This window comes from Stegodyphus dumicola, chromosome 9 (genome assembly GCF_044657685.1).
Source record: "Stegodyphus dumicola isolate Sdum_Otavi_A_Nest chromosome 9, ASM4465768v1".
NCBI classification, from domain to species: domain Eukaryota; kingdom Metazoa; phylum Arthropoda; class Arachnida; order Araneae; family Eresidae; genus Stegodyphus; species Stegodyphus dumicola.
This window is the reverse complement of record NC_140776.1, coordinates 13652246-13672822: the sequence shown is the minus strand read 5'-3', so window position 1 is coordinate 13672822 and position 20577 is coordinate 13652246. Positions and strand designations below refer to the sequence as shown.

At 32.5% G+C, this 20577-nt stretch overlaps 1 protein-coding gene across 1 annotated transcript in view; it reads right to left on the bottom strand.

The window, feature by feature from the left end:
- PsGEF (Protostome-specific GEF) overlaps nt 1-20577 on the bottom strand; it is a 278552-nt gene that overhangs the window by 133391 nt on the left and 124584 nt on the right. The window lies entirely within an intron of this gene.

The following is a 20577-nucleotide window of genomic DNA, read 5'->3' as shown; positions in this document are numbered from 1 at the left end:
AAGTTAGAAGTAATCAGACATTCTATTTCTAATTGAATTTGTTCCGGGTTTTATGAAAATTCGCGCCATTTTTCATAAGACAGTGAGAAATGGCTTCAACGTCTACTCAGCAGAAAAAGAGAAAAAATGAGGCTGTGAATTGGAAAGATAAGAAGGAAATACGTTTGATGAGTACAGTCCATAATAACTCGATGATTGATGTTAGAATACGGAAAAGAACTGTAAAAAAAAAAAAAAAAAAAAAAAAAAAAAACAATAATTGTAAAAGATTACAACGAGAGGAGTGGACGGCCTGGATCAGATGTTATCAAATTATCCTGCTGTTAGAAATAAGAAGAGATATTATTACTTTTCCATTATGCTTTATTTCCTTATAATTTTACTTAAAATTCACTGACATTCATCTACTACGAAAGTCATGTATGGAAAGTTATCATGTACAGAGAAAACAACATTACATGTTACGAAAAACAGACGGCCGCTGGGGGAAATTTTCGCGGACAGGAGAGGACGGCGAAAGGGTTAATTGGTAATAAGCCCAAAAGCTATATCAGTAATACAACAAATGTGTATTCCTATTACTAATTTAAAATATTTGCAACATTTAAGAGGAGAATAACAGCAGGAATAATTAGCATTTAATAAAAACTGATAATTTAAATATTTTAGTCAATAATAAAATGAAAACCTGATAAAGAACTAATTTAATTCTATGACCATTTTTATAATTTGATTTTAAACGATACTTCAAACTAATGAAAGCTTTGAATAGCTAAGTATTTTTTTTTATTTTACAGAAATCTGAGATTAAGTATTTTTCAACCAGCCTACGTTCTCGATTTAGAACAGCGAACTCTTTATGCTGATGAGCATTTGATATTTTGTTTGTCATTTTTGTTATCTTAATGTATTCAGACATAAAAGCTGAAGAAAAGTTCCCGTTTTTCCAGCTAATTACTTTGTTAAGTAAGTTCCCATATTTTTGAAAACTTTAGTTTTCTCAGACACTGGAGATGAATAATTTTAATGCATTAGAAATACGTAGTACGTAATATACAACTGAAAGCCAACATTAAAGTCTAAATTTCAAGAACGAAATTTAATGGAGAATGGTAACGATGAATATAATAAGAGATACAAAAAATAATATCCTATTTCCATGCATTTGTTTCGTACTTTTTTGAGATAATTTCAGGATTTTAAAACTCATATTAAAAAATTTCACGCTTAGGTTCCGAACAGTTCCGAAATTTATCTCAATTAGGACCATGTAAATAGTTTATTTTGCTTGGTGTGAGCATTCTAAAAAGAAAACTGTATTTAGAGACTGATTATAAGCACTGACGCAAGAATGGAACCAAAAAAAATATGAAAGCTTTTAGATTTTATATTAAGCCCAAAGGGGCTTTTTTAGCGTTTTGTGTGTTACCTTTATTTATTAAATATCATGTTCTTCGCACTTAAACCATAAAATTCAATTCAACAGCAATATCGCAAAATAATTTAAAAAGAACATATCTTTAGAATTCCTGATACACAATCTAGCAACGCTAGAGATAATTTTTTTTATTTTTCCCCCCGTAAAGTGTTGCTATTGCTCGCTTTGAAATAGTCGAATTTCTTAATCAAAAACTCATAAATGCTTTACAAAATATGAAATAGAGAATAAAACAAGCTCAAAATTTGGGCTTCCAGATGCCTCTACTCGGGTGCAGACATACGTTATTCATAATGCGATGGCTGTAGGTACCGTTGTTTTATCACAATGCGAGAAACATACATACATTTATGCAGATTCTTCATTGTTTAATTTCTTTAAATGTAATGTGAAGCGATAATTTTTGGTGGCAACAATTTGGAAAGTGAAACGCCACAAACTGGCAAAACGAAATTAATATCCCTTCTGGGCTAACACGTTTTGGGCTAATAACCATTAAATTGTATAACGTTTTCTCTATTAAATCCAAATAATAATATAATTTCAAATTTATTTACCCAGATGTAGCAATTTTTCCGCTACGAACGGATAAAATCCCTCAACACTAGTCGTTCAGCTCAAGCTCAAATCCCAGCATATCAGTTCGCTGCATAAAATCTTAGCTGCTTTTGCCATATGCAGAGTGTTGGCAGTCTTTAAAACCTGTAGTCTTCTTTGAAATATCATCCATGAAGGCATCCCTCGCTTCATACATACCCCCACTGTGCTCCATTCAATCCTTTCTCGAGATCATTTATGCATAGGGTCGACTTTATAAGCACGTTCTCACATACAATCACAATTTAATTCATGGCGTTCGAAATTCTAGTTTTTCTATTATTGTACAAAATTATTTTCTATAAAACTAATTACTTCGACTTAATGATCAAAGAAATGACTAAATGGCACAAATCTGTCTCAAAGTCTGCAGCTATATTTTACCTTCAGATGTTAAACTGTGATTCCTGTAACTATTCATATATATATTTATATAAACCTTTGTATTTCATTCCTGATAGGTTTTATTCTTTACGTCGTTCATGTAGTTCCATGACTGAAGGTAAAACTATAAGAATCGCAAATATATACTTTCTTCATATTAAATCTTCCTCTTTTTGCTCATTAGCTGACTCAAAGTGATGTAAAGTCGCTGAACACTGGTAGTTCGGTCCGAGGTTCGAATCCCGCGAATGGGCTGGCTGCATGGGCGTTTTCGTGGTTTCCCCCATGTGTAACGTGTATACTAGCCAGTTTCCCTTAGAACGTTCTCCACGAAGGCATCCCTCCCCTTTGACAGATAGCCCTAGTGTGTTTTGCCATAATTAAATAAACCAAACCAAACCAAACCACGTTATGTTATGTGTTATGGTGTTTTATTTGCAAACCTATTCGGGTATTATTTTCTCCCTCGCCTACATACATACAATTTTGCCTTCCATTTAGTCAGTCAAACACTGAAGCCTTTAAACACTCACAAAGAACTATGAAACATCATAAACATATTATTTTTTGTGTCTTAAAATTATTTGCAATATAAATATATATGGCACAACACTTACTTTCAAATAAAGAATAATTAATTCTAATTTTCTTCATTACTAATTTAAAATTAAATAAATTAATTTCCCCTTTTTATAAAAAAACGTTATAAGGTATTTTCTCTCTCCTTTCAAGCATGTCCATGTTTTGTGGTGTAACAATTAGCCCACTCGGCACGTATTCAAGAGGTCCAGGTTTGAGTCCTGGCTAGGGCATCGCTCATTTCTTACCATTCCTGCTTTAATAATTGCTGCATAAGTAATGAGTCCAAAGTTAAGTATTTTAAGAAGCTGCCAATGTCGGTATTGTCAACAGTGGCATTTGAGGATTCTGCCATCAGTCTGGATTAAATTTTGTGTTACATCTTAAATTATCCAATTTTGTGGAAGTCTACAACTACGTTGTGATAATCAGGACTCCCACTGTTCATTTACTGTATTCATTTGTACAGTATCCGTACTGAAATGTATAAATTTAAATTACATTCAAAAGAACTATGATATTTTTCATTCCATAAATGATTTTTTTCAGTTGAACTAAGACTTGGAAAGAGACACAATAAACTGATTGCATCAAATTGCTATAAAAGCAGGTAAGTAGGTTTTTCTTGTACTTATTCTTAATTCAAGTTTTGAGAAGAACAGTTGAATTTTATTTTTTCAAGAGTAAATAGAGTAACAAAAGCACATATTCGGTAAATTTTGCTTTATGTAGTGAAAGAACAATTATTAATAATAATATTAATACGGTATATCAGTATCGAAAAGTATATGCAAGCCAGTGTCAATCGCAGTTCCAGAAATTCCCAACCTGACACTACAACCTAAAAAACGAGCCTCCTCTTGTAAAGTCTGTAGACTCGACGCGGACGTCCTGTAAACCCTGGTGAAACAAAATCTCTTTGTAACAATTAAGAATGTACAGGATGAAGGAGAGTATTTTTCAGGTTAAAAAAGAACATTCTTTAGCTTAGTTTTGAAACTTGAATGAAGTATATAAGCCATACCATTTATGGCACGATTCAATAATTTAGCCGCACTATTTATTAACTTTTTTTTCTTTACGGGTAAGTTTGATAGCAAACGACAAGTTTAAAGATTAAAAAAGAACTTCCTTTTTCTTAATTTTGAAACCCGAAAGAAGTATATAAGCCGCACTATTTATGGGATGATTCAATAATTTTTAATTTTGCTTTACGGGAAAGTTTGAATACAAACGACAATTTTAATGAATAAAAAATATAACTTCCATTATCTTAATTTTGAAAACTGAAGGTATATTAGCCGCACTATTTATAGGATGATTCAGTAGTTTTTAATTTATTTTCTGTACGGGAATGTTTGATAGCAAACGACAATTTTAATGATTAAAAAAGAACTCTCATTATTTAACTTTGAAAACTGAAAGAAGTATATATGAGCCGCACTATTTATGGGATGATTCAATAGTTTTTAATTTATTTTCTGTACGGGAAATTTTGATAGCAAACGACAATTTTCACGATTAGAAAAACAACCGAACGGAAATTGTCAGCGAAGGCAAACGTAGCTTGCAGATATAAGATATCTTGATATAGTCATTGTCACTTCTTATCTTGATACAATTATTATCACTTACTATTTTGATATTGTCATATTTATAAAAGTTGTTTAAGTGCCGCTAAGCCTAATAATTTTTTCCATGGCGGCCACTACTTGTTTACATTTGAAACAACAGAATAGTAGATTTGTTGCCAATATAGAGAAAGTAAGGTTCGCAATAACAAAGATAACACCTTCTTTTATTATTGCGAATTAAATCATGCTTAATCCATTCTGGAATTTATTCGAGGAAATAAGTGTTTAAGATTTACTTCATAATTTTCAATACAGACATATTGAGTTTTAATGTATTTTTGCCTTGTCGAGAAGTGAGAACTGAATTAATTGAATAAGAAATACTGAATCGTCTGCGAAAAACTGTTTCTCTTTTATTGTTGTTGTTCTTTCCTTAATTTCTTTTATACATCGTTTTAGATTTATTATAGTATTTGAATAGAACATGTGGCAACGATTAGATAATTCTTAAAATGATATAAGTTTTGCGCATTCTGAGTTAAAAAAATGAATGAAATGTAACGCTGTTAAGTGAACCTAGGGCCAGAGTGTCACTATGGTAAACAAATATAGTGAATTTTAAAGAGTGCATTTATTCTATTGTGGTTTATGCGCTATCGACGAATTAAATTTAATTCAATCCAATAAGTTTAAATGAAATGCAAGAAAAAGTGTTTATAGTTTAATATTCCGTACAAGGAAGTCCCGTGGTGTACACATCATATTTTTTTCCCTTTGGGTTTCCAGTAAGCTGACTGCCTGCAAATCATAGAGCTCGAAGAACACCAGGTTTCCATTTTCTAACGTCTGATGATTCTAACGTTTTCTAACTGTACGCAGATGGAAGTAAATTTGATGATGTTCCCCGAGCAACAACAGCAATAACAACAACAAAAAAGAAAGAAAGAAATACGCGCATGAAGACAGACTAACGAGGCTAAATAAACACTCGTCATGTCTTATAAAAATAAAAGTAAAGCACTTACATAGTCTCGTATTCTTGGGTACATAAACCAACGAGCTCTAAAAGACTGAATGAGGATTATTGCCAGATCTTGATTACAACAGAAAATCAGAAGAAGGGTGTAAATAACCCTTTAGTCACTCACTATAGTTTCATAGATGGCCCCCACTTGAGGTTACATAAGCCAATACTTCTGACTTGACTCCAAAGGGGTAGAGATGAACTTAAAATAAAATGCAGTAAATTTAGACCAACGGCTCACAGGATAATTTAACGGGCAGGAAGGCTTTGACTCGTAGAAGTCGGCGAAAACAAGCTTGATGGCTAGAAGCACTCAACGCTACAGCAATCTAATCGTTAATAATTCAAAATAGCAACGTGGTTTTCAATCAGGCATGACTCTCCATGATTGAAAACACCTTCAAAAACCTTCCCTTAAATAGCAATTTTTATACATTTTTGTACCTAATTTGACTGCACGGAAGCTAGCTTATTAACATTCTAACAAGAAAGCGCGGATGAAAAAGAGACTGAAAGGAAAATTAATTTAACTAAAAATTAACTGTCAATTAAATTAAATAAATCTCGCGCACACTTCCTGTCATTGTTTATCTAATAAAGGCAAAATGACTATATTTCTTTTGTGGACTATCTATACGATATACTACTTGTAGCATACGAGCACTTTAATTTAAATGTAATTGAATTAAACTCAGCAACAGGGCTTTGTAATAGCTGTTACTTATAGGGCAAGAATCTTGATAGTTTAGAGATTACTAATAGTAAATTTATGCATCAAAATATTTAATACATAATTATTTTAATAACATTCAAAAGTTATCTTTTCGGAATGGTAATTATTAATTATTTATTGAAGAAATCGACAAAATGTTTCCTAAAACGTATACATAACTGTGATCTAGAACTGTTCTGTAAGTAAATACGATAATGAATTTAAAATTAAGTGTGGAATAAAATTAAATTTTGCTATCGCAACTGTATTGACAACAGCATCTTTTAACACATCGGTTGCTTCATCTTGCTGAAAAATCAGGAGGGAAGCAGATGTGTTTGACACAACTCTGGCTACGAATCAGAGTTATAATAATTAACTTTTCGTAATTTTTCCCGCTGCAACACTTCAGCTCTTTTACCTAATGGTTGTATCTCTTTAACAACCATTTTTTTTCGCTCTTATACATGTCTCATTACTTGTTTAAAAACGTTATTAAACCACGCGTCTTTCATGGCCAGTTTAAACTTTTCGTGTTTGGTTTTTAGAACATAATATTGAATAATACCAACTTCGTTTTTAACTTGATGAAAGTAGAATTAGTGATTGAAAATGTGCTTTAAATTAAATCATTTAAAAAAAACAATTTTATTATATTTAATTTTTATTTTCAGATTTCATGTGATATTTCTCAACTTTGGCATGTTTACTTGGTTAGTAATTGATTAGATTGATATGATCATTATTTTTACAAAAATATGGTTTTCGAATGCTTTTGCAAAAATTTAAGAACGTTATTTCATATAATTTATGGAAAGATAAAAATGTACGTAAAATTTTACGTATTGTACGTAAATTGTACGTAAAATTGTACGTGTTGAAAAAAATGTGCATGTAGAATATAATGTTTTTAAATGGATATCTGGAACTTTAAGGCTCATACATTAATATATATGTGTATATGTAATAATCACACACACACACACACATACATACATATATATATATATATGTGTAAACACCCAGACCCTCACCTATGTGTACATATATATATGCGTGTGCGTATATATATGTGACAATATGTAATGATTTTGTGTGTATGTGTAGATGAAATAATATTTGCGTATATGTATACACGCGCACACTCACGTGTGCATTTATGTATAATTAGAAAACTTTTTATGTGCCATCTTCAAGGAACAGAAATTTAATTGAAACCATGAATCATTAAAAATCAGTTCTCACTACAGATTTAATGTTAACGTTTCAAAGTGGTAAGGAGGAAATCAAATATATGAAATGTTTATGATGCTTATGAAATGCTTATGAATTGACCCTATTATAAACCAGATTTATCAGTATAGCTGTTAATTGAGGAAATTACACATGAAACGATTCATTTAATATCTATGTTCGAGGGATTAGCTGCATTGAAAAGGAGGTATTTACTGTACCGACTTTAATTCGTTGACGAGCCATTAAAGTATTATTTAATTAAATTAATTGACAGTTACTTATTACGTCTAGTGGAATTTCTCTATCCCGATTTTTACGCCCTCTAATCGCTGAAAGTCCAATCGTTCTTATATCTGAGTATTTCCTTAATTCTAAATCAAAAGTTAATTAAAATTGCTTCGCTTCAACTACAGTGTTTAAAAGTTTAGCAATTTAGCGAGCAACCTAAGTTAAAAAACGTTTATAAAAAAACTTACTAAGAAACGGTTTCTAAATGTAATAAAAAGTAATTTTTATTTCATTAATTAGTTGCATTTTTTTTCTTTTAATTACGCAAAACGTTAAATTTAATTAATATTTAATTTCTTTTTATCCCGCTAAACGTTGCGAAGTATATCCTTATTGGATAATTGCTTCAAAATGTTCAAAAAGTAGATAATTTTATTATTTCTTTTGAATAAATTTATTTAATAAAATCCTTTTGCATATGCGTGTTTTTAATCCTCACCTTTTATTACTTCTTCTTTTATAACATTGGTTTTTTTTTTTTTTTTTTTTTTTTTTTTGTATATACGAGTATTCTATTACTCCAATTGTTAAAAAATGTAATTTTTAATTAATTTTATTAGTATTTTACAATCAGAACATTTCTTTGCAATTTGTGTTACTATTTAGTTTTAACCACTCTTACATCTTTATAAGACCGAGAAATATAAAGATAACAAAACATGTTCACAAAATCTGCTCTTTTTAAAAAAAACAGTGCTCGTATACTCGTAACAATGATCGTAAACAAGCTCTAATTTTTTGCAGGTATGCTTAAATTCATTTACTTTAAGATGATGGTACAAATGGTTATAGGTTATAATTCACATTTTTTTTCCAAAAAATTATAAAAATTATTTAAAAATACAAATGTAAAAAATAAATCATAAAAAATGGAAGAATTTTATTTGGAATGAACCTAAATTTCATAATGTGAAAGGAAGAATCAAATAAGTTTAACAAACAAAGAGATATTAATAAGTATATACTAAATTCAATTAGCATGGAGAAGCTAAACTTTGAGAGATAAGTTTTTTAAAAACTACTCATGCGATGTTTACAAAACTTGGCATTTTCGCATAATTTGTGTCTTAGAATCGAACTGTAAAAAAAACCTGATATATTGTTTCAGAAAAAGTCCGATTTCGTGTCAAAATACACATATTAGAACAATTGCTATACAAGGAGATTCTAAATTATTTTTACAAATTAAGAGGGGTTATAGTACCCATCCAGACAAGCAATAATTACCATGAACCCATTCGCATTCCATTCTGAGAGGCAGAAAAGAGGAATATTAGAATCCCCCCCCTGAAACTTGCAACAGTGTTGGGAAAGCGAATGAACGAGATCAAAAGTTGGGCAATCAGATTTATTGTTTAGTCAAACTCACAGAAAGAACTCAAAATGCCGACAACTGGCTCTTTGGTTTCTGGCCATCGTACATTTCGCGAACATCCTGCATTGCTTTTTGAGATGGCAATAGAACTTGTTTCTTAGATTCTTCAATCATCACTGGAAAAAGCTGGATGACTTCGAATCCGACGAGTGGAAACCACTGTACAGTCTTCTTGCTTCGCGTGCATTTCCTTTTGCTTCACCGTATGTGAGGTGAATATCTGCCAATTTCTCGTACGTGTAATTCGCCACAGCATTCATGAAGAGTTTCGGACGGTTACTAAGGTAATAGTTGAAGCGATGATGTGCCGTCTGCAAGGACGCCATTTGCTCTGACTGGCTTTTTCCGGTACCAATTAAGAGCATAATGCTGCTTCTTCACAGCTAAAGTTGCATACGGTTGATTCTTGTGAGTCCTTAGGAGATGGTCTTCCTATTCATCCTCAATGCGTTTCTACTTTCCTCATTTCTGCCTCTCAGAATGGAAAGCAACCCTATGTTATATGGTAATTATTGCTCGTCTGTATGGGTAGTATCACCCCTCTTAATTTGTAAAAGCAATTTAGAATCATCCTGTATATGAATCTGATATATATCCTAAGATAGAACTGTCCCATTTTTTGTGTGCGCTAAGGTGTACCATATTACAATTTTTTGCAGCATGCCTGTGTAGCATCTAACATACTGATTTATTAACTTAGCTGATTTTTCTTATGTTTCGTAATGAAGTTTGTAGAATCACTAGTATGAATGACTAATGGTAATATGCATCCGTACTCATTTTATCTTATAATTTTTGGCTATAGAATTTGCACACAGTAATTGGGCTTCCTAAGTACGCTATATTACCAAATTACGTTATATTACCAAAGCTTTGGGATTATTTGGATTTTAGTGGATTATTATTGTCACTGATTTGTCGACATTTCGACAGTTAGTAGAATTCCTCGCTGTGATGGTATATAATTCCGTTTGATTCATCTCCAATATTCGGAAACCTTCCCAGCGCCGCACTCACTCTCTCACTCACTTTATAATCGATATTCAATATTAAATATTGATTGATTGACTATTCAATATTCAGGATTGCTATTATTAATATCCAATTGATGTTTAGTATCATTATTATTAATACTCAATACTATTGTTCATTATTCAATTCAATTTAAATTACATTATTCAATACAATTGCACTTAATTTTTGACATTACAAGGTATTTCTCTCGCCTTCTTAGCATGCTTTCGTAGTGTAGTGGTCAGCAAGCTGTGTGCGTATTCCAGAGGTCCGTGGTTGGATTCCTGGCGAAGGAGTTGCTCATTTTTCATCTCTCTTGCTTCCAAGATACGTAAAGTCTCTACAGCATCTCTTTCCTGTCTCAAATGTAATGACTAAGAATATAGCAGTCTGGGCTTTTTATAATACAATTTTTTAACTCTCACTGACTTTAAAATTGGAAAGGTTTTATTGCCGTTGTCGTGACTTATCTCTATTGTCTGACAGTAACATCAGAACAATCCCACAAAATTAATCGTGGCAAAGAGTGCAAGATTGCGTCTATCGTTAGTAAAAGCCTTGAACATCGTACGGGTGACAGTGCGACTTACTAAGTTCTGGCCCCAATAATGATGAAAAGTTCCCGGGGGAGACGGCACCAAGCGTCTCCCACCCGCTCTTCCCCTACCACAACCACTCTAGAAGACTTCTAGCCGCATATTTAGAGTGCCTCCATGCCGTACAGACACTATACATTCATAAACATCCATTCTCCTCCAGGATGGGCCTTAGAGAACCCAGTCGTCAAATCCTGTTGGGGAAGAATCATTATCTAACCCCTATTTGTTCGGGCGCCACGGTAGAGTCACTAGCATTTTTTTTTTTAGAGCAGAAGATGTGAAAAATGAGCAGTGCCCTCGCCGTGACTCGAATCTGGACCTATCGAATAGGCGCCGAATGGGCTACCGTTACACCACGAAGGCATGCGGAAAGGAGGGAGAAAGTACAATATAAAGTGCTAACCTCGCAGAACGCATGTATTTATATTTTAATAATCATAGTGCCATTAAAACTATAAGTAACATGCCACTTCTACAAAAAAGTTAGTAGAAGAACGAAAAGTGTAAAGTATTCTACTAGAACATATTAGGTCAAATGATTCGGCTAATCTTGGCTGGAATCAAATAATTACTCTGAGATTTGAAAATACATTTTCCTGAAAGTAAAGATCATTAAATACGCACGAAATTTAGAAATGAAAGATAGATTAAGGATAAAGAACTTATGTAAAGAAAGACTGTTTCAAAAACATAGACATATATAAAATGCCTAAGAATACGTGCATCACAGATAAGAAAGAACCTTGATTATCTAAAAATAAATTTGATGTACATGCCGTTCCTGTTTAAACTGAATAATGGGCACGAACCTTTTTAAGAGAATCCACTTAAAATGGAATCTAAAAGCATAAAAAGGAACAAGAAACGGATTTAATGGTATTTTTAACGTATGGAATGATCTAAAATAATGCGAAATTTGAAAAATAACTTGCTTAATTAATCAGGTTTTTACGAATGTAAAAATAGTGGAAATGTTTGAAATTTATGCGTAACTAAGTCTTGATAAGATCTGTTCGTTATATGTAAGTAGGTATGGATGAAATAAAAAACATTCCATAGATTGCTTTCATGAATATATTTTCTTATTTAATATTATTTGCTAACACGATAATAATTCGTTTACTCCAGGCTTGAAATTTAGTTTCAGCAGTTATTAATAATATCATAATTAATAAAATTCTCTGTAAACATGTATGTTAAGGTGTATTTGGTGTATTGTGAATACGGCAAAGCACACTAGGGCTATCTGCCTAAGGGGAGGGATGCCTTCGTGGAAGACTTTCTAAGGGAAACTGACTCGTATACACGTTACACATGGGAAAACCACGAAAACGCCCATTCAGCCAGCCCGTTCGAGGGATTCGAACCTCTGACCGAACTACCAGTGTTCAGCGATTTTACCGCTCGGCCGCTGGTGGGTCACATGTATGTTAAGACATCAGTTTTTAATTCCATTACTCTGGAATATTTTCTGTTGATATCAGTACTTCTTCCGTTTCAGTTTCAGATTTTCATACCTCTTCCGTTCCGTCAGAGGATAAATTCTACTAATGACAGACACATTTACCTAATGCTGACATGAACTTATAAGGTGTTTTTTCTCCCTTCTTCCAGCAAGCCTTCGTGGTGTAACGGTTAGCACACTCGGCGCGTATTCGAGAGGTCCGGGTTCAAGTCCCGGCAAGTGCATTTCACATTTTTCACGTCTTCTGCTTCAAAATAACCTAATGTCTCTATAACTTACTTGGTAATAACAAAGAGCTGAATTGGCATTTAACGATTACTATTCTTCACGTTTATCCTGTTTTGCATACCTTTTACTATTATAAAAGATGTTGTAAATTTTTTATATCCTCAAAATTCCATTGAAATTATTTGTTTGTAATTTGGTTTTATATATTTTTGAAATGTTGTTTGTTCATTGCTTTTAAACATACTATTTTCATGGTAATTTTAAGATTGCTTATTGACTTTTTTGGTTGAATTTTTAAGTTTATTACCACTTACATGATTTGTCTGCATTTATTTCATGCGTTATTTTGTACAGTTTTTGATTCTGATTAATTCATGAAGTTATAACTGTAAGATTGACTTAGAACCAGAGTTATTGGCAGAAACTATTCTCTCGGTCTTTGTCTCTAAATTGGCGACATTTTGAAAGTTTCTAGAAAAATCATTTTTAAAGATAACAGAGTGACTTTTCTAGAAGATTCCAGAACTACCTTTACCGGCTTGTTGGCAGTGATATGATTGGATGCATTAGAGCCTGATTTGTAAAAAGAAAAAAAAAAGAAAGAAAAAAATACCGGGTGGGAGACAAAGGGGACAGCTCCCTAGCTCCCGGTCTACTGGGCGATTGACAAAATTTAACTTGCGTTTTTATGTCTCGAAAGCATCACGTTGGATCTATTATTATATATTTATATACAGCATTGTTTTAATATAGGTATTTTGACACAAAATCCGTCGTTTTCTAAAACGGGTTTACCCATTTTTTGTTCCATATATCGATTCTACGACTCAAATTATGAAGAAATATTATTTTTTTTTTTTAATTTGGCGAGGGAAAACTTTCCAAGAAATTTAAATATTTCTCTTGCTGCACGTTTTTCAGTTTGCTCCAAGAATAATTCACTTAGCGAAATTTTTAATTTGTAGTAACCTATATTTTACCCTTTCATTGTGCACGACGGAAAGGAAAAGAACTACATTGTTCATTCTTTCAAATAATTTTAACAAAATGCGAAAAGCACATTTGGCATTATTATCTCCGTCTAATAAACTAAACCGTGAATACTCGTGTGAACTTAACCGTGTGTAGAAATGACATCCCCAGTGATTATGAGCGTCCTTATGCCGGGGCTATAGATGATGATTTTGTGTTACAAGACAACATTCCTTTCACTAGAAATTTGAAAACTTTTAAGAAGCAAATATAGATTCATTTTTATTGTTTTCGTCGTTATAGTTATATGGTATTTCTCTTGCCTTCTTAGCGTGCCTTCGTGGTGTAGTGGTCTGCATGCTGGGGGCGTATTCCAGAAGTCCTTGTTTCCATTCTCGACTAAGACTTTGCTCATTTTTTATCTTGCTTGTTCCCAAAAAGTATCTAATGTCTCTACAGTGGCGCCCGAACTAAAAGTGTGTTACATGATGATTCTTCACACCCAGGATTAGGCGATTGGGTCCCCTAAAAAAACCCCGGTCGCCCTTTAAAAAGGGGAGTATATAAGGTATTTCTCCCGCCCTCTTAGCGTGCCGTGGCGTAGTGGTCTGCGTGCTGGAAGGCGTATTCTAGAGGTCCGTGGTTCGATTCCCGGCGAAGACGTTGCTTATTTTACATCTAGCCTGTTTCCAAAACATACCGAATGTCTCTACAGTGGCGCCCGAAGTAAAAGTGTATTGGATGATGATTCTCCACACCCAGGATTAGGCGATTGAGTCCCTTAAAAAACCCCAGTCGCCCTTTAAATGGGGGACTAAAGTATTTCTCCCGCCTTCTTTGCGTGCCTTCGTGGTGTAGTAGTCTTCACCCTGGGCGCGTATTCCGGAGGTCCGTGTTTCAATTCCCGGTGAAGGCATTGCTTATTTTTCATCTTTCCTACTTCCAAAAAAATACCTAATGTCTCTACATAGTAAGAAATAGGAACATATATCATAAATTGTCTTAATGCGTTATTTACATACATGGATTAATTATTTACATGCACGTGTGTTAAATTTACTAACTTTAATAAAAAGTATTCAAAATATTCTTCCTTTCCTTCGAATTAATATACATATAAGTGTAAATCCTCCATAACGCCAGCAGTACAAAACCATCTAGTTTCCATCTTTCCATTTCCTTTAATATCATATTGAAATTCTAGCATTTCAGTTTCATCAGCATTTTCAGGAAACATTTCGAGACTAGCGCAGAGAAAACCAAAGCTTACATTGCGACCCACTTACACAAACATTTTAAGATATTTTCCAACATGATTTCACACTTCAGATGTTTATGACTTCCTGGAAAAATCGAGATATTATTTTTAAATTCAGTATAAATATTTTTCCGTGAATAAACATAAGCTCTGTTCAGATTCTGGGTTCGAAATTAATAATTTGATGTACGAGTGCCCTTTTTCTGAAAGAACAAAGATTTTGCATCTTAACATCTTATTTTATCTTGCATCTTAGCTTTTCAGCAAGATAAACTACTGAACATCTTGATGAAATTTTTTTAACTTTCGTCCCAGTATTAAATTTAAACAAATATTTCTTTAAATTTAATGTAATATGATGTTACTTTAGAAGAATCGAAAGTCTTTTTATTTCCTTTTACGAAGTAAAAATGAAGTATTGTAATCGCGAAAAGTTTCAGGCATCATATTTCAAAGCAAATATCCATTTTCACCGCTATCGAATGCAATTTAACGATGTTTTTGTGTGACATCTGTACGTAAGGACAGGATAAAGACTGTTTTCCCCCAAAAAAATTGTAAAACTAATTTAAAATGAATTCTGAAGAGAATTTTCGTGGCGTCTGTGCGTACATACGTACTTACATATGTATGTATCTCGCATAACTCAAAAACGAGTAGCCTCCGAACCTTTAAATTTTGTATATAGGACTACTACATGTATATGTGCGCCTCCTATTTTGGTCGCAATCAGCCACACCAAAAGTATACAAATATATGTATATATATATATCCACTCTGTTACTCGGCTGAGTGATCTCAGTTTCTATATACTTATATGTTTGTAAATCGTGCATTTTTTGCTTTAAAAAGGATAGAATTATGTTGTTCTTATCTTTCGGTTAAGGTTTTTATGCCTTTAGTAAATCTGTATGCAATATTTTTAGAATTATCAACAATTTAAAAGTACTTTAAGTGCCACTAAGCCTAATATTTTATTCCATGGCGGCCATTGCTTGTTTACATTTGAAACTACAGAATAGTAGCTTTGTTGCCAATCTGGAGAAAGTAAGCTTCGCAATAACAAAGATAACGCCTTCTATTATTATTGCGAATTAAATCATACTTAATCCATTCTGGAATTTATTCGAGGAAATAAGTGTTTAAGATTTACTTCATAATTTTCAATACAGACATCTTGAGTTTTAATGTATTTTTGCCTTTTCGCGACGTAAGAACTGAATTGAATTAGAAATACTGAATCGTTTTTGAAAAAACTCATCTTTTTGTTGTTGTTTTTTGCTTAATTTCTTTAATACATCTTTTTAGATTCATTATTGTATTTGAATAGAACATGTGGCAACGATTAGATAATTTCTAAGATAATATAAATTAAGTGCAGTCTGAGTTAAAAAGGGGAGTATAAAAAGTATTTCTCCCGCCTTCTTAGCGTGCATTCGTGGTGTAGTGGTCAGCACGCTCGGCACATATTCGAGTGGTCCGTGGTTCGAATCCCGGCGAAGGCATTGCTCATTTTTCACATACCCTGCTTTAAAATAACCTAATGTCTTAACAAAACATGGGCATAATTTGCAAAAGCAATAGTAAGTTGGAGTTCGTATCGTAAGTACGTGAATAAGTTCTCCGTTTTGAAATAAATTATATTGTGTAATATTTTTCATAATAATCTACATAGAAATGATCACTACATAATCACTTAACATCAGAAACCTTTTTCTAATTTCGTATTTTATTTTTAGATGAGGGAAAACTCAACCCTTTCGCTTTTCAGCTTGTGTACGGCCCCTGAATATGATCTCTGACTTTAATATCAAATATCACAGACTTTGCACTACATACTTTTTTCGTTTTATTTTTTATAACGAATTTATAAAATTTATAAAATTTATTAAGAGAAATATATAAAACGTTAGATTTCATAATTTTTATAAAATGGATTTACATTTTTACAAAATGAAGCAAGTACTCTAATCGCGAAACTTTTCAGGTATCATATTTAATCGGAAATATCCATTTTGACCGTTTCGGAATCCATTTTGAATATTTTATTTTGCATGTCATTTGTACGTAGGGCAGAATAAAGACATTTTTTCAAAAAGGATTGCAAAATGGATTTTTTTCCATGACGTTTGTACGTACGTATATATGTCTCATAACCCAAAATCGATTACCTGTAGAACATTGAAATTTTTTAAACGGGATTACTATAACATCTAATTGTGCTCCTCCCCTTTTTTTTTTTTTTTTTTTTTTTTTTTTCCATTCGGCGGTGCCAATAGTATATATATATATATATACCCACCTTCCATATCCGGCTTAAAAGTCCTTATTCGGCTTTTATTTTGGCAATCATTGGTCGTAGTCATATACTTCCAATTACAGAAGTGTTTTAAAAGACGAAAATCTTCATGCTTCTCGGCAATGTCGAATTTTAAAAAAATGAACAAGTAATAAAATCTAACTTTAAATTCGGTCTCCCAGCTTCTATACTTATATTTGGGAAAGTTTTATAGTCGTTATGAAAAAAAAATAAAATTATATGAAGTTCGACACCCGTATAACAGAAATTGACCGGAATATTTAGTTTCAAAATTTGCAGTTTTAGATGTCATTCTCAACTTACTTCGAGGGATTGGTTAACTAAGTTAGAATACTTCGAGGAATTGGTCAATTAAGTTAGAATAATTCGAGGAATAAGTTTAAATGAAGTGCAGCAAAAAGTATGTATAATTTATTAGGACGTATAAAGAAATCTTGCGGTTTCCACGTCAGAGTTTTTATTTCAGAAGGCCAAAATAAGATCATTTGCGTGATTTAAAACATTTTTTAACTGGAATTGTATATCTGCGAACCAACGTCACAGCCATTCAGATTCATCACAAATCTTACCGTAGTTTCCTCTGTTAGATTTTAAGAACTCTCAATTTGTATTTAAATAGAATTTATACACACTAAAGAATTTGAGATATCTGATATAAGTAAACAAATCCAGGCTTTAGCTTATTATGAGATCTTTAGATGGATTTCACAATACCAGAAATTAATGAAGAGTGAAATATTGGATAATTAAATTTCTATCATGCTTTATGTCGCTTTGGCATTTAAGCAGTGCAAATTTCCGCATGTCAGGAACAGGAGAAGGCCAGCTAATTGACCTTTAATTTCGAAACGATAATTAATTTTCATTAGATTTTGGACCCTAAAGTCGAAGAATGGAGACATGAAAATGGCAGTGACAAGTACAGCAAGAGTTTAATTAAGAAACTGAATTATATAGATCTAATGAAAGTAATTAAGTACATGTTGTGGACTACGCAATTTGAAGATACTTTAAATGCTGTTTCAACTTATTTTTGAGATTTTCGTGAAACAATCTGACAATAAACGAGTTTAAGTTTATAAATACGGGTAATTTAAGCGTTTTGGTAAAGTTATTAAGCAAAATATTGAATGATTCTAGCATTTAGTGTGAGTTAGGTTTTAAGATTGCTTGCAACACGTTTAGTTTCAGATGAACAATTATAAATCAAATATATGAAAAATGAAAAAAAAAAATCTGAAATGCTTCAGATTTTAAATTAACTCCAAAGGGGCGTTTTTTTAATGTTTTGTGTGTTACCTTTATTTATTAATATCATGTTCTAAGCACTTAAATGGTAAATTTCAGTTCAATAACAATATCGCAAAATAAAATTCCAAATTTCCAATTTGGGCTTCCACATGCCCATATTCGCAGTAGAATTACGTCATTCAAAATTCGATGGCTCTATGTACCGTTGTTTTATCACAATGCAAGAAATAGACATACATTTAAGCAGATTTTTCCTTATTTAATTTCTTCCAATATAATGTAGGACTCTAACATTTGGTGGCAACCGTTTGAAAAGTGAAACGGTTATTTATAGTGATTCAACGCAAAATCGCAAAACGAAAACAATAGTCCTTCAGGGACAAAGTCCCTTTGGACTAAAAATCTCAAAGGGTTCATATTTTAACGGTAGCTCAAAAGGGTTTGCTAAGGTTTCTTTACGCTCTTGCTGAGCTCGCAGTCTACTAGTTTGCTCTTCTCATTCCTTCAATCCATTTCTTTTTGTCATTTTAGCTTTATTATTAAGCATCATTTTCTTCGCACTTACGCCATACGCAATTCAACAGCAAAATTACAAAAATTTTAAAAGCAGCGTAGCAGCATACGTTTAGAATTCCCAATTCACTATTTAGTGCTAGCATACAATTTTATATATGTTTTTTATTCTTTTTTCAGTCCATGAAATCAAAATTCAGTTTTTAAAGTAAAATTGATTGTGAAACGTTTTTGTCATTTTTATTATTACTGTTTTGTGCATTAAATTTATCAATGAAATATCATATTCTTCGCACTTAAGCCATATAAAATTCAATTCAATGGCAAAATCACAAATTATTTAAAAACAGCATATATTTAGCATTTCATTTATAAAGTCTTTCAGGCTGGAGATATATGTTTTATTTCGTACAGTGTTGCCACTGCTCGCTTTCAGACCGTTAATATTTTTTGTAGGGTTTCTTGCCCTTTGTCTATGATGAAAACGTCGAAGAACCTAATGAACTACGTAGCTCTTTATCGCTGAACTCAGAACAACTAAGACGTAGCCTCGAGAAGGATTAAATTACACCTTAATTTAAGAGCGACTTAGTCAGAAAACAAACATGCGCTACAAAGGAATCCTAACACTCTCTATCGAAATAAGTTGAACTTCCTTTAAATACTTCTTCTAGCTCATTTGCATTCAGCGCAATTCTAAAAACCTTATGCTGGTAGGGAGTTGTAAGTGGAAACAAGAATTGAAAGGAAAGGGTTTCAAAATTAAAGAACCTGTTATAAAATTAAAATGTTCCTTAAAATCTTAACCAAACATTCCTTAAAATTTTACAAAATATGAAATTCAAAATTCGGTCTCCAGGTGCCCATGTTCAGATGGAAGACTACGTTATTCAAAACTAGATGGCCAAAGGTTCGTGTTTTCACAATGTGAGGAACATGCATACATACATGCAGATTCTTTATTTTTTATTTCTTTAAAAATAATACAGGGCGTTAGTATTTGGTGGCAAAAATTTGAAACGTGATTCGCCCTTTATAGTGAACTGACGGAAAATCCCATTTCGAGAATTAATAGCCCATTCGAGTTAACGCCTATTTGGGCTAGTAAACTATTTTAAAATGAAGTTAAAAAATTTGATAAAATGCAACATGAACCAAAAATATAGCCTTATACCTCTTAGGATTAGGTTACAGATGCAATGTGTGATAACCATGGAAAATAAATGTGATCACTTTTATATAGCATTTAATGATGTTTTATCGCTGGTTATTTCATTGATAAAATTTTTTCTCTAATTAATTTGGGTTCACTGGATAATAGATTTGCCGTTGATTGATTCAATTAATTATGGCCAGAGCTATCTGTTAAAGGGAAGATGGATTGCGCTGAGTTATTATGATTATGGTAAAGCAAGCGAAAGTTATCTCTGTCTGAATGGGAAAAACTTTTTAAACCTAAAGACAGGGATATCATCCTCTAAAACTTTTTAAGGGAAACTGGCTCATATTCACGTTACATTCATATATCATGAAAACATTCGTGGAATCAGCCCGCTTGCCGAGTTTCAAAATCCGTCGAACTACGGCTGTTTAGCAATTTTATCCATTCGATTGGTATTGGACCCTGCAAATAGTAATTTTAATGTTTTATTTTTCCTCTTTACTATTACCAGAATCCATAATGGTTGAAGTAAAATATAGACAGTGTTATGCATGTATCATGTGCTGCACGGCTCGATGGGTTTCCTTC